This window comes from Atractosteus spatula, chromosome 2, assembly GCF_055471065.1.
Source record: "Atractosteus spatula isolate fAtrSpa1 chromosome 2, fAtrSpa1.hap1, whole genome shotgun sequence".
Taxonomy (NCBI): Eukaryota; Metazoa; Chordata; class Actinopteri; order Semionotiformes; family Lepisosteidae; genus Atractosteus; species Atractosteus spatula.
In genome coordinates, this window is record NC_142707.1 from 23844595 (window position 1) to 23859728 (window position 15134).

The window sequence follows — 15134 nt, forward strand, 5'->3', positions numbered from 1 at the left end:
AGTCCTCATCCATTGCCGCAAACAGTTCTTCGTTCTCTGTGAAAAGAGACCGCAGCCGCCGCTGCTGGTCTCGGGTGAGGCCCTCGCTGCTATGCTGCAACAGCTCCCCCACAGCACGCCTTGTCTCCCCCCTGCGCTTTGGTCCTGCATTCCCCCAGCGGCCATCCCGCCAACCGCCCGGCCGGGCGGCTCAGAAGCCAGCCCCAGCACACTCACCCCAAGACTCGCGGCTCTGGTAGGCCCCGGCGACGCCCACTGCTGCCGCCTCCGCTTCCTGCTCCAGTCAGCCCGTGCGCCCCGGACACCCCCTGTCCCACCCCCCACAAGATGGATTCAATGCAACCACCCACCTGCTGCAACCAGTCCAATCCCAGGATACAGTCCTCATGGATTGGGGAGAGATGAAAGGGGTGTTTCACTCTCGCGGCTCCAAACTCTACTGTAAGCGCCTGCTTGCCGAGAACCTCCGTGCTCTGTCCAGTCACCATCCTCAGGTGCAGGTTGGTGGTTTTCCATCCTGGGGATCCAGCTGTCTTGGTGCTTGGCAGGACTGCCCTTAATGAGGCAGGGGAGAAACAAACCCCGGCTGTGGCCAATCCTTCACAGTGGCAGGGGGGTTGTAGCACTCCTCCTAGAGTTGGGGTAGCGTAATTTAAGGGTGGCCTGCCCCTGTTTAGGTCGCCCTGCTCCCGTTTCCGGACGGCCTCCAATGGCCCTGGCACTCCAGCGCTTGGCACTCCCGGGTAAAATTCCCCCTTTCCCCACAGCGGTGACAGGTGATCCGCCGCCGCCGCTCTGCCGGTGTTGCCACGCTGGCCGTCTCCTCCTCCCTGCCTGATTCCTCTGATGCGGCCTCCGTCACCCGGCAGAGCCCTTCCGGATGTCCTGGTAGAGGGCGTAACTATACCGCTGGTCATCGGGGACATCCAGCAGAGCCTGACAGGCCTTCCCTTCCAGGGCCGCGGCGAGGTGGCCTGCCATCTTCACCTGGGATCAGCCATTTGCCCAGGCTGCCATCTGGAACTGGACCTCATACAGCTGCCATGGCACCTGCCTGTTGTAGGTGCAGCAGGTGCAGGAATGGCGAGCTAGTCCCTGCTAGTCAGATGTCCCTTTCCCCTATTAACTATTTACAGAGATCTGGGCAACCTTTACAACGGTGTACACCCATCTCCGTCCTGGCTTCTACTCCTGTCCTGCCCTTCGCCGCGCACCTTGGTTGGGTGCTCTTGAGCCACAATGCCAGGCAAGGGCGCCACAATAAAAATGACAATAATAATAAAGATGTAAATACAAAGCACGATTAAAGTACTCAACATACTCACTAGACCCCTCTCCACTTTGCTCTTCTTGAGTGACCCCTCTGCCTCCTCCCCTCTCCCAGCTTTTATTCTTGCTGTCTGCCCTGTCTTCGCACACCTGAAGAAGGCTTCACAGGTGTGAACGTTGCAGGTGTGAACGTTGCAGCTGAAACGTTGTGTTTTCTCTCTTCTCTTTTCAGCATGAAATAAACCTATTACTTGTTCCTTTGCATATTCACTAGACTCCACACTTAAAGATATATTTAATACTTTGTAATTTGACCCTAGGATCTCATCCAGATATTCAAACTGTTTCTTGAAAGAAGCCAGCCTGGCTTGTTCCATACTCCCCCACCCCTTTGTGTATAGATGTGAATCCTTTATTATTGTTAAAAGTACTTACAGTACATGTACACGTAATATCCAATTGCTTCATCTGGTTCACGTTCAACAGTTTATTTCAGAAGACCAATTTGTTGACTTTGTCAGTGTCTTTGAGGATTTTGATTACTGTTCTATACTAAAAAACTTACATTCCTTTGTTCATTCCATTTTTCCATTTAGACTTATTCTATTCTCTATCATACGGGCTGTAAGACTCAAGCTCAATACCCTTCCTAAAAATATGATTCAAAAGTGTTCACTAATTCAAAAAGGACAATAAAGAGACAGTCATTGTAATTAAAGAGTAGCTCGTGGTTAACAGTCACATTGGGATAACTGGGCTCAAACCTGTTGGTTCCTCATGTTACACCGGAGACCAAGATGCTAATCAAAAAACAATTATTTCAATAACCTTATTGCGAGTTTTTTTACATCTATCACACAGGCTACTTACTATATTTGTTTTAGAGTTACTGTTGGTTAGATTAATGAATACAATTGGATAAACTGGCTGTTTAAAACAAAAATGTGTATTTTAAATATAAAAATATGTATAATATATTTAAAAACCAACTACCAGTTGTTTACAACACCTAATCACTTTGTGTTTTTCACACACATTGGAATAACCTTAATTTTTTAACAAAACTCTCAGTAAAGTTAAATTACTTACCTTGCACAGTAGATACCGGTTCTTAAGCGCACTTGGGTTACAAATACTGTAAATTTTGAAGCTTGAGCACATTATTAAGTATCAGTACATTCTGCTGTCTCCTCGGTGATACAGAAAATAATTGTGACGTCAATTATGACATATAGTATATGCTACTACATGGTTGTACGTCTACGCTCAATAAACTAACGTAATAGAGTTACATGTCATGGTATTAAAACTGGTTTAAGTTAAATACAAAAATACGGTAAAGTTTACGGGCTCAGTTCAGGAACATAATAAGATTATATTTTTTTTGCAATGTCTGAGTAACACGCTACCAAAATAAATATTTCTGATCGTATAGTTCAGCAGGACCTGCTCGTCCATATGCGAACTAGCAGTGCCGGCGTTAGTACATTGCGTGCCCCTGTGCAAGAAAACGAAACGGGGCCCCATATTACAGGAAAAAAAAAACTATATTGTATGACATAATATGTCGCTCTTCGAGTATACTGAGCTCTGGCATTAACCTGGCATACTACTAGAACACCTTCACAACCTTGCACGTTGTCAAAATATGTAGTATAGCTGAATGTTTCCCAATAATTTGATAACAGGAATAAAACACAAAGTAAAATAAAAACAGACTCACCATCTCAGAGCCTAGAGCGGCGAATTTCAACAAAACTGACGGATGACTTCTTGATAATCTACTTCTTTTGCCAGTTTGTTCTCAATTTCAATTATGTCCATAGCAGCAGGGAGTCTTTCCTGGGACATTGTTGATGGAAGATAATTTGATAATTCAAAGAGAGTTTCTGAAAGATGTCAACACTGCACAGTGCGATAGCTGTATTGTATTTGTGAAAGCACCTTTTATGTCCCACTCAACTACTGTACGTACTGCAAGAACTCGAGAAGGTAAAAGGCGTCATCAGTAAGAGAACGAGAAAAGCAGCTCTTCCGCAAACGTGTTGGTGTCTACAGCATATCCTCCAGAATACAGGTAAGGTCATTACTGACCTGTTTCAGGTTTTTGCCACTTGCAGACCTCTTCATGTGAGACAAAATGCCTGTCATTTCTCACGCTGTTGGAAAAAAGTAAAGTGGTCTTCAGTCTCTATCAAAAGTGTTTAAAACAAGTCCACCTCTAATTGTTCCCGTCTACTCAAAGGCTGTGGACAGGACATTTCTCCTGGGAGAAATGTCCTAAATGTCGAGGAACGAACGCCTTGTTTGTTTTGTCAGACAATGTGGGCTCAATGTCCCTTTTTCAAGTCAGTTCTGAAATCTGTCTGGATTCTGTTAGCGTTACTTCAACAGCAGACAACATCCATTGCATGCTTTTTTATTTTTGCACAGTAACACTGGCACGATATATTTTAACAACACTGTGTACCTTTATACAGGTATTTAAATACAGTATCATTTTGGTTTTCACTAATAGTTTCAAAGGCAAATGTACTGTATATGCAAATAGTACATAGAGAATGTACCTACAGTATATTACGAATGCTTTATTTACTTTTTGGAGCCGGACTTTACGTCCGCGGTGTAGTGAAGCCTCGACCCGCGAAGCTTTCGAAAGAAAAACCGTTAGATTAGACGATCAGACTGTTCACAGGCCTGTGGTCACCCGGCAGACTGACATCATCCAAAATATTTTTCTCTGGTTTGAGGAAATGTCTCTGGACTTTCAGACCTGAATATCAGTGGGGTTTTGCACGCACATCCAGAGCCTTTTAAGCCCTGGGATACGTTGTAAATGCAGACGTTGAGCTCCCGCTAGCGCTAACCCTGCAATCTAGGCTGTGTCCTAGGGCGCCGATATAAATGGAGCGCCATATTTGAGGGAAAATAGGTTTTAAAACTATATAAGAAATACAAATATTTTACAATATATATTATATGAAAAGTATTTCAATCCATGTGTGAGAGAAGGCAATTAATTGTAATTCTTTTCTATACATTTTCGAGAATTTACTAAAACGTTAAATCCTCTGATAAGATCGTGAAAACGAACGTCTCGCCGTTCTTTGCTATGCCTATTGCTCTTCGCACCGCTGTCTGTATTATTGCCGTAGAGTTGTGATATCACGAGTTAGCGTTTTAGTTTATACAGAAACTTAAAAACTGTAAAACTGAGCCGTTTACCTAACTCTCATAAAAAGACACAGAGAAGAAAAGAGTCTGAGAAGAAAAACGAAGAAAGACAGGGAATTAACAGAAGCAGAAGCACCCGGTAGGTGGACCTGGTTCAGGTTTCACATTGGTGTTGTATTTTTAAAAATGGTAGATTGAGTCTCTTTTCAATTTCAGTTCTGGTCATCCAGGATTAAACGAAGGAAATTTGGCACTGGGATGTACAGTATTCTGTTGATTTAGGATGCCAAGTGTTTCTCCTGTTGGCCTGTTGAGGCATTTTGTAGGATTTCACCTTACAGGATTAGCATTTTTGGTTCCTGCGTTTGTAGAACACGGGCCTCTAAGATGCCTTGTTTTTTAAAATTCTATAATCCGTATATTGTATGTTGTTGTTTTTATTCTAAATAACTATTTGAAGTTTTTTTTGCCATGAACTAGAAAATATTTATGATGTCCTAATTGAAATTTCTGCTGATAACGACCTTTGTTGAACCATCTGGCAATGTGGCACATTGAGAAGCAAACGTTCTTGCAAAAGGCCTTTTAAAATTCGGATTTGTGACTTCACTCATTTTGTCGTACAGTAACCTTTTTGGGATTAATTTTACTACTACACAGCTTCAGGAAAAGAACGTTAACATCAATTCTGCTATTTATAAACTGCAGCAAACTAAAAATATTCTGAAGGAATTCGGAAGTGAAAGACTTGAAAGAACACTTGTAGATTCTTGCAAGCCTGCTGAAGAAATAGTCTTTCAGATAGAATGTGAGTCAGGGACTGTTCACATTCAGAAAAAAGACAACAGTTTTTTTTAAATCAAAGACTAGACAATTCCATTCAGAGCCCAAAACATAATTTCCAGGTGATTTTCTACTTTGCAGTCTTTGATATTGCAATTCACTTAGTTGATGAAAAATTTAAACTGCTGCAGTCAGTGTTTTTCTTTCTATATGATAGACACAGATTGCAAATGAAAAGAAGAAAACAGATAAGGAATTGTGTTTAAATCTGGAGTTGGCATTGACATGTGAAAATTCAGAAGACACTTATGCTGCAGATTTGTGTAGTGATATTCCTGAAGCCCACAATCCACTCATGTAGAAGTACTGATGTTTATTTGTGAAAATAAACTCAGTTTTCCAAAAATGTTTGTGGCTCTATGCATTGTTTTAACTTTGTCAGTTCAGAAATATCCTTAGGTCTTCTTACACCAAAATATGTTTGTAGAGTAATCTCAAAAAGCATCAATAAAAAGATCCAGAGAACCCCATTAATTTTGTCTACAGTCTTTATTATAGGGCCATTTTTACTGCTTCCTTAGTGAACTTAGTGAACATAGTAGATGTACTGCATTCTGATAATCTAACAGAACACACTTTCAGATTGTTCTCTTCACATGGGTGGCACAAAGTTATAGCAGATCATCCATCAGACAAATATCTTAGACCACCCTGACAGTTATTTTTTAAACACTACTACAAATATTTTTATAATATAATATTACTATTTTTAATTAATAATATTATTTTGTTCTAGGAGCTGAGAAAATCAGAAGATACTTGGTTGAAGACAAGGAATGAGAAAATGCTTTAGATGGAAAAATTTGTTTTGTCTGAAACAGCAGATTTTAAAGGTAAGGAAACTGGCAAAAGCAGTTGCACAGAGAAAATACTGAGTAGGACTTGATGAACGTTTCTTGTTATTCCAGCTCAAAAGGGGTAAACAAAGTGATGCAATGACGTAGGATAGTGCATGGCCACCTCTAGATCAGGCTCACTTATCAGTATAATTAATGGAACTAATGGAGGCAGCAGCAGATTGAATCCTGAATTCAGTTCTGAATTCCTTTACTTTAATACAGTAGATGTACAGAACGGACCTTATTCTGCTTGTCTTGTTGCCTGCAGCTCTTTGGTGTGTGTTTGCCCTATGGTGTCCTTTGCTATGCCACAGAAATTGATTTGCTTGTACTGTTTTGTGGTGTGTTTGTTGTGAGTGTTAGTCCTTGGAAGGAAATTAGTGTCTGCAGCTGCTAAAGCAAGTCAGCTATATTCTGACTTAACTTAATTTAGTCTTTGATAAACAGATCCAGCAACTTTAATACCTTTCACAATGTGGTTAAGTAGTACTACTGTAGAGCTGGATATATGCAATATTTATATGTCCTTGTCTTGAATGCAGGGATAGAAAAATAATGAAGTGTTTCAAGAACAATTTCGCTAGATGAAATGCAATTATTTACCAAAACTGAAACAGGTATTAACGTAAAGTGCAAAACCCCCTTTTCTTCAAATTACTGAAATACCCACAATTGTACAGCACATTGGTTTAGTTTACTTTCCTCTATTAGAAAAAAGGTGGTTACACTTTGGTGTGGGAACCTTGTATGCTGAAGTGTACACCTGAGAATAACTCTTTGTTGTTAATAACAATTTGTTGTTATTTCCAGCGTCTAATGCACTGTTAAACACTGTACATTCTACAGCGTATCTGTCTGATATCTTTTCTGAAGGCAGCACGATCCCTAGGAAAATCGTGAAAATAGTGAAACATCAAGCTTCGATGAATCGATATAAGAATAACAAATCTTAACTAGCCCTGCTATATTGGACACAAAACTCTGTCCTTATATTCTGAGACTTTTACATTGGATGTGAAGACCTATCAGCTATATTGCTCCAGTGATGTTATAATTTCCCTTCTTAAAAGTAACAATAAGTAGTACCATGCTCGAAGCATATAATTTTTTTATATTATTCCAGTTCTAAATGTAATTGTATAGTAAAATGGAACAAATAAACACACTTTTAATGATACTTGAATATTTCAGTTTTACCATGATTTTCGATGTGATCGTCTTTATAAATATTTCACTTTTCACTCTGTCAGATTGCTCTTTAGAAAAATGAGCCAATCACTACGATCTCCTATGTGTAGTCTTTATCTGTAAAACCAGTCACGTTCCAATTTTGAAATGTCAGATTTCAGGTAAAGAACTTGTATACTAATGTTATCAATAACATTCTATTACTTTTACTGAAGCTGAATTTCCCCACTGCCAATTCAGATCCAGTGCAGAGTCCCAGGGGCAGGGCAGGACAAGGGACTGGCAGAGGGGGGATGTCCGAGCAGTGAGCCAATGGGCTGGAGTGCAAGAAAAGGAGTACTGAAGCCAGCAGCTGTACAGAGCTCCAAGGTTCAGGACTAAGCTACCAGGCCCCCGGTCAGCCACAGCATCTCAAAGGTACCCAGCGCAGCCGCAGACCCAGCGTGGACACCAGGGAACCAGAAGCGACCGGGGCCCACTACAGGACAATTCCAGTGCGAAGTGAGTGTCAGGGGACCAGAAGGGTGTGCAGTGACTACGGGCCACTGCTACACAAACCACCAGCCACAAGCTGCGCTGCCACCAGACAAAGAGTCGCCAGCGGTATGCAGCTTGCTGGAGCAGTCAAGACAAGCAGAGTGAAAGCCAAGTGAAGGATAGTGGGTCAGGATACAGGCAGGCAATGGCACGCAGGAAACAGGATCAAATGGGCAACAGAAGGAATTCAGGCAGACTGGGAACAGGAGGAAGAGGGGGAGAACTCCGCTGGAAATGCTGGCTGGTGGTCTGTAAGTGCAGGGCAGGGATTGTTGAATGTTCAATGCATTTTGATCCATTTTTACTGTTTCCTTAGTAAACTGAGGTGAAATTAGTGTACATGTCCATGATCTGGAGGAATTTATTTAGGACAATTATATGTGAATCTGGGGACACAGTAGATGTACTGTACTGTTTTCTGATAATCTAACAGAACACACGTTTGGATTGTTGTTCTCTTAACATGTGCCATAAAGCCAGACAGATATCCATCAGAGAAATATTTAGAAAACCTCATGGCCCTGCACCTAATTCCATTCCTAAAGTATTAAATTAACCTAATGCTAAACAACAAAGAAAATGTTACAGAAGAACAATTATCAAAATTATTTTGTTTATTAGGTCACGTAGAAAATAATTAAGACATTTTAGAACATTTTAGGCTTACGAATCTGTAAAAAATTATTAATATCAGAAGAAGTGCTGAAATCCTCTGCTGCTCTACTTCATCTAGGATTGACACGGCTCTTCTCCTTTATTACTGTACAGAAAAAACAAGTTTTCATTCCATTTTAGACTGTTTAATACTACATAGTTAACATGGGCTTATGAAGTACATTAAATCAATGTATCCATTTTCTAACCGCTTTATCTCATAAGGGTCACGTAGAGCTGGAGCCTGTTCCGGCAAGCAGTGAGCACATGGCAGGATACACTCTGGGTGGAAAGTCAGTCCATCGCAGGGCAGACACTCAGACACAAACACACTCACACCAGAGCCAGTTTTCTCAGAAGCCAATTAACCTACCAGTATTTTTGTGAACTATGAAAGAAAACCAGAGTACTTAGAGGAAACCCCCATGAACAGAAGGACAATATGCTGTAGCATTTACAGGTTCTTCTCAGAACAAAGGACCAGTGGAGACTTGATTAACGAACCAAGCAATAGCTTTATTCTTTAACAACCGCAAAACCAAACACAGGATATACACACATATGAGGAGACTGACGGAACAGGTACACATCTTTAGCGTGGTAATTACTTAACAACACGCTATACACTTATAAGACTACACAGGACACTAGAACTACTATGACATTATTTACACAGGTAGGGTCAGCCGCTGGTCATCGTGCTGACCCTCAGACTCTCCCTGGCTACAACTCCCAGCCTGCCCAGCGGTACTATGAGCGCCTAGGGGCGCTTCCTCCTCACCACCAGGCGAGGGCGTTACACTGCCCCCACCTGAAGCGTCTGGCATCCCGCCGACGTCGAACACCCCCCTCAGGCTGTACTCGTACTCGGCTAAAGGCTGTGGAACCCTGCGTGAGCGGCCGCTGCGCCGCGGTGACAGTTGGCGACCCACGGACGCCCCACTATCGGCCGGCTCCGGCCCCGGCTGCTCCTCTGGAGCCTCCCCACACGGCTCCTCCTCCCGGGCCCGGTAGGGGGCCAGGCGGTCTTGGTGCAGGACCACCACTCTCCCCCGTGTTTGCAACCGGACACGGTAGCAGACCTCTCCCACCACCCCGAGGACCTCAGCAGGCCCCTCCCACGACGGCGCCAGCTTAGGGCTGAGGCCTTTCCGGCGGCGCGGGCTGTACACCCAAACAGAGTCCCCGGGCTGGAAGGCAGGCCCCCGGCAGCGCAGGTCGTACTGCCGCTTCTGCGGGACCCCCGCCTGAGTCAGGTGGGTCCGTGCAAAGCTGTGCATCCACCGCATCCGCTGCCATAGGTCCCACTCGTAGTCCGGTCCAGCCGGCGGTGCCGACCCGTCTCCGGGTGGCGGGCCAAAGACCAGGTCCACCAGGGTTCACATTTCCTGGCCCAGCATGAGCGAGGCCGGGGTGCACCCGGTGGATTCCTGGACCGCGGTCTGATACGCCCAGAGCGCAAGGGGGAGGTGGCGGTCCCAGTCCCATTGGTGCCGGGACACCAGCGTGGCCAGCTGGGTGGCGAGCATCCGATTAAACCGCTCCACCAACCTGTCGCTCTGGGGATGCAGCGGGGTGGTCCGCGTCTTAGTGATCCCCAGGCGCTGGCACACTCTGGCGAAGACCTGGGACTCGAAGTTACGCCCCTGGTCACTGTGTAACTCCTCCGGCACCCCCAGCCTGGCAAACATCCCCTCCAGTAGTGCATCGGCCACCATGGGGGCACTATGGTCCGGGAGGGCGTAGGCCTCCGGCCACTTCGTAAAAATGGCCTCGGAGACGCTGCAGGGTTTTTTTACAGCCGAAGTGCTCCACGCCCGGCTGGCCGTGCACCGCTCAGAGCACAGCCCCGCGGAGCGACTGTGGCACTACCAGCTGCCACCCTACCTCGCCACTGGGGGGTACCCACCACCCCTGGCGCAGCACCCCGTCCTTTACCTCCGAGGCCTCCCACAGGGAGCAGAGGGCCTTGACAGACTTTGGGTGCGGGGCGAGCTCCTTTCGCGTAGGCCGCGCTTCTGCTGTCCTCCAGCGGAGCACCGGTCCCACGTCAGGATCAGCTGCCTGTCGCTGCGCCAGGTCTGACAGGCCCATCCCCAGCGGCCCCTCCAGGGCCGTGGCCGCGGCGCTCACCTCCGCCACGGTGCAGACGGCCCCCTCATGCTGGGCGCAGTAGCAGCAGTCCGCGGCCTCACAAGGGCTCCGCGTGAGACCTTCGGCATTGAGATGGCGAGACCCCGCACGGTGCACGACAGTGAAGTCGTACTCCTGCAGAATCTCTATCCATTGCCATCCTGGGGGGGGTGGTGCCCTCGGTGTCAGGGAGGACGCCTGGCCGGAGTAGGGTTACCGATGAACCGGTGTCGAGCAAGGCAAGGCTGGGTTGGTCCTCGATTTGACAGTGGAGGTACAGGCCCCGGCTACAGCCAACTCGCCCCACGGTGGTGTGAGGGGCGCCGGTCTTCACAGCGCTCTCCGGAGCGGGGGTTGAGGTGTTCAAGGGCAGGCGGCCATCCCCGCGCTGAGCCGCCCCGTTCCCGTTTCCCGACGCCAATCGAGGAGTGCGAGGTTCGGGTGCCCAGCAGTACCGGGCTCGGTGTTCCCTCTTCCCGCAGCGGTCGCAAAACAGCGTGCGGGGCTGTTCCGCGGGGGTCGCTGCACGGGCTGGCTCCTCTTCCCCCTCGCTGGACTCCTCCGTCGCCGCCTCGGTCAGCCGGCAGGGCGCACTGCGTCTGCTGGCGCTTCCAGCCACCCCGAACACGGCCTCACCCCTTGTAGCAAGGGCCAAGGCCTGCTCCAGCGATGCCGGCGCGGCCAGCTGTACGTGGCACTGCAGCTCCTCGGGTGAGAGGGCCTTGAGAAAGGCCTGGAGAGCCATCTCCCGCTGCGCCTCCCGGGGAAAAGCTGGGTATCCTCGGCGAGGAACATGACATCAGCGGCAACCGGGCCCAGTCGCTTTCCTGGTCGGCGCCGCCACAGGGCCAGCCTCTCCCGCATCAGGTCCGGCGCCTCCTCCACACTGAAGCCCAGCTGGAGAGCTGCTGCCAGCGCCGCGTATTCTCCTCGGTCCTCCTCCGGGACGTCCAGGAGCACCTGGCAGGCTGCTCCTTCCAGCGCTGCTGCCAGGCGGCCGGCCATCTCCGCCCGGCCGCGAGCTGGAACTGTGCCTCATAGGTTTCCCAAGGCGCTTCCCCATTGTAGCGACCGGGTCGCACCCGCGCCGATGGGTGTGGGAATCGCTGGTAGGCTCCGGTAGGGAGGGTATCTTCTCTCTGGGGCATCCACTGGCCGGGAGTAGCGGCCAGTCGCCCCAATTCTACCGGCGGGACCACTACTGAGTAGCCCTGGTAAGGGCTGTGGCCACCTGTCGCACCCAGGAGTTGCTCAGGCTCCGTATGTGCACCGCCGGTGGGTTCTGTCTCTTTTAGAATCAGCCGGCGCTTGACAGAATCGGCTAATGTCTGCCACGGTTTGTCCATCCTGCCCGCTGCTGACACCAATGTAGCGTTTACAGGTTCTTCTCAGAACAAAAGACCAGTGGAGACGTGATTAACAAACCAAGCAATAGCTTTATTCTTTAACAACCACAAAACCAAACACAGGATATACACACACATGTGGAGACTGACGGAACACGTACACATCGTTAGGGTGGTAATTACTTAACAACACGCTACATGCTTATAAGACTACACAGGATACTAGAACTACTATGACATTATTTACACAGGTAGGGTCAGCCGCTGGTCATCATGCTGACCCTCAGACTCTCCCCGGCTACAACTCCCAGCCTGCCCACCGGTACTATGAGCACCTAGGGGCGCTTCCTCCTCACCACCAGGCGAGGGCGTTACAATACTAATACCATGCAGACAGCACACCAGTAATTGAACTCAGGGTCCTAGTGCTTCAACATATTTTCTTGTGGTATATCCTACATACTCTTCCTGGATTCTCTTGTCCTCTTACAGGATCTACTGCAATCTGAGACCTGTCTCTTACTTTTTCCTCTAGTGTTTGGAAAACACAGGGGAAAAGGCACACCACCAGAGTGCTTCTTGTTTTTCTTCTCCTGCAAGCGAATGCTTTAAACTGTGTAAAAACATAAAAACTCATCTCGGCAACATGTTATGTAAAAAAATCCACAGATCATTAATACTCTAAAACCGAGGTTCCCAACCTATTACAGCTCGCGGCCCACATGACCGACCATAAAAACTTCCGTGGCCCATACACTTCGGAACACACAGCAGACAGCAGCTGCAGCTCGTTCTCAGTTCCCATTTTCTCTTTTTTAGTTTGCGTTTGGATTTTGGGTTATCGGTATAAGACACTGAAGCGGTTTCTTTGCTTGTAGATGGGCCTTCCTCTGTGTCCTCGTAAGAGAACCAAACGCAGGCCACTTATCCATGACATGAAGGGTAATTAGGCAGTTATACTACATTCTGCATTAGCTTTCTTGTCATGTCATATAATAGCGGTCACGTCATGCCAGCATGCTAAGCCATAATATTGTAATATTTCCAGGTTCGGTGAGGACTGACTGATTTAGACGCTCGTTTGAATGAAAAACAGTGCTTTTATTTTTTGGACGAGCGTCCAGCAAGCACAACCACCGCCAACACTGGGACTCGAAATTCCGCCCCTGGTCGCTGTGGAGCTCCTCCAGCACCCCCAGCCTGACAAACATTCCCTCCAGCAGGGCGTCGGCTACATGGGTATGCGCACTTGCCGCTGCCAACCCCAGGTCAGCTCTCCACCGCCTCCGGCATCATTTAACAGGGAACCAGCCAGTTGAGCTAAAGGGAGATCTCCCCTCAGCCCGGCGGCTGAGGTCCCTGCTATTCACAGGGAAGGGCAATGACGTCACACACAACCTGTAATGTCGGCCGTATGCGTTACAATATACACAAATGTTTATATTTTGTTATTTATATTATATATAATGTTATATATTTATGACTGTTTTACAATTACAGTCAGGGCCGGTGCAATCCATACTTCGGCCCGGGTGCAAGTAAATACAAAACCCCCCCGGCTTCCTTTTCCCTCCGCCAGTGCACACAGAGCAAGAGATCAGAATTCAAACGGGCTAACATATTAAACTTGATACTTAGTAACGAGCTCTTTAAAAGTTTACCACGTGACTCGTTGTGTTTTCGTAGCAGCAAACTTAGCAATGATATCACTAAAATCCACCTGCCTTGCGGTGCTGTTCTCTATAGACAGCAAAGCCAGAGCTGACAGTCTGTCCTGTGTCATGGTGGACCTTAGATAAGTTTTCAGTTCAGTTCAATTTCAGTTTGCTAAACGAGCGTTCAGCACTGGCGACAGCAACTGGAATTGTTAAAAACACTTGACATGCTATCGCTGTCTGGAAATGCGGATTTCACATCTTTATTGACCAAATACTGTAGTACTTCAGACGGAGTGTTAACTTCATTGGGGCGCAGATGAGGCAGAAACTTTAATTCAGTTGCCAAATCTCTGCAATGTCTCCTAAAAACAAGGCAAGTTCGTTGCAGCTTCAGTTGAATTATCTCTGGTATTTTTAATGTCAAACAAGATGCCAAGAAGACGGCTGAATTCACTCAAGAAAGAAAAACGTCCTTCTGTCTCACTGATGACTGTGTCCAGTAAGCAATTGATAAAGTCCACTTTAAACTTTTCCTCTTTAATGCTCTTTTCTGTACTAACGAACATGGCTTAACTTTTCATTTGAAGAACTTTCAATAGTTTGTATTCTGGACAATAAGGAGATTCGCTTTGGCCTTAGATTTTTACTTTGTGCTTCCTTGTCTGCTCTTGGTTTGATTTCACACAGGTCAGTGTACTGTGTCTCTACACAGTTCTTGCTGACAGCCCTCTTCACTGGGACAGAGTGAATTCATAGACGATGAGACGAAAAGTCACTTTGTTTGGTTTCTCAAATGTACTTTGAAAACATGAAAATGAAATGATTCTATTTCTATATTCAATTTTTTTACACACTAATGGAGATGTATGTAATACATGGACATGTATATTCAGGCACAACACATTTATTTAGATTTCTGTAAATTTACAAAAAATTATGATTAAAGCTGCTTTATTTCACTGCAGTGCAAAATTTGCCATTATATCCACTTTTAAACTGACAGAAAATATTCTCATTACTTCCTCATGTAAAACTGCATGTAAATATACAATAAATCAGTTTCCAATATGTTTCCGTCTATATTGTACCAGCATAAGCACTTCTGAGTCCCATACCAAGCTAAATAAGATAATTATTGAAGTGATTCACCAGTACACACTGTACTCCATATGAATATCTCTTTAAAGTATATTACACTCCCTGTGGAGTCTTACTCTTTTTCATCCTAAGAAAGAACTTTAGTAACATAACCTGAATTAAAACAACAAGTAGGATTCTTTAACATTGTGTTACTCTTAATACTCTCATTTTCCATGAGTCATATGTTATAACAAAGCATAGCCATTCAAACTATACCATTAATTTATTCATTACCACCCCTTTGTTTCCTTCATAACCTTGTTTGGTTTATAATTAAAAGAGACTTCAATTAAGTACATGAACTAAAAAAGGAAACTTATCAAATTTAATCTAATGTATTTACAAATCTTATA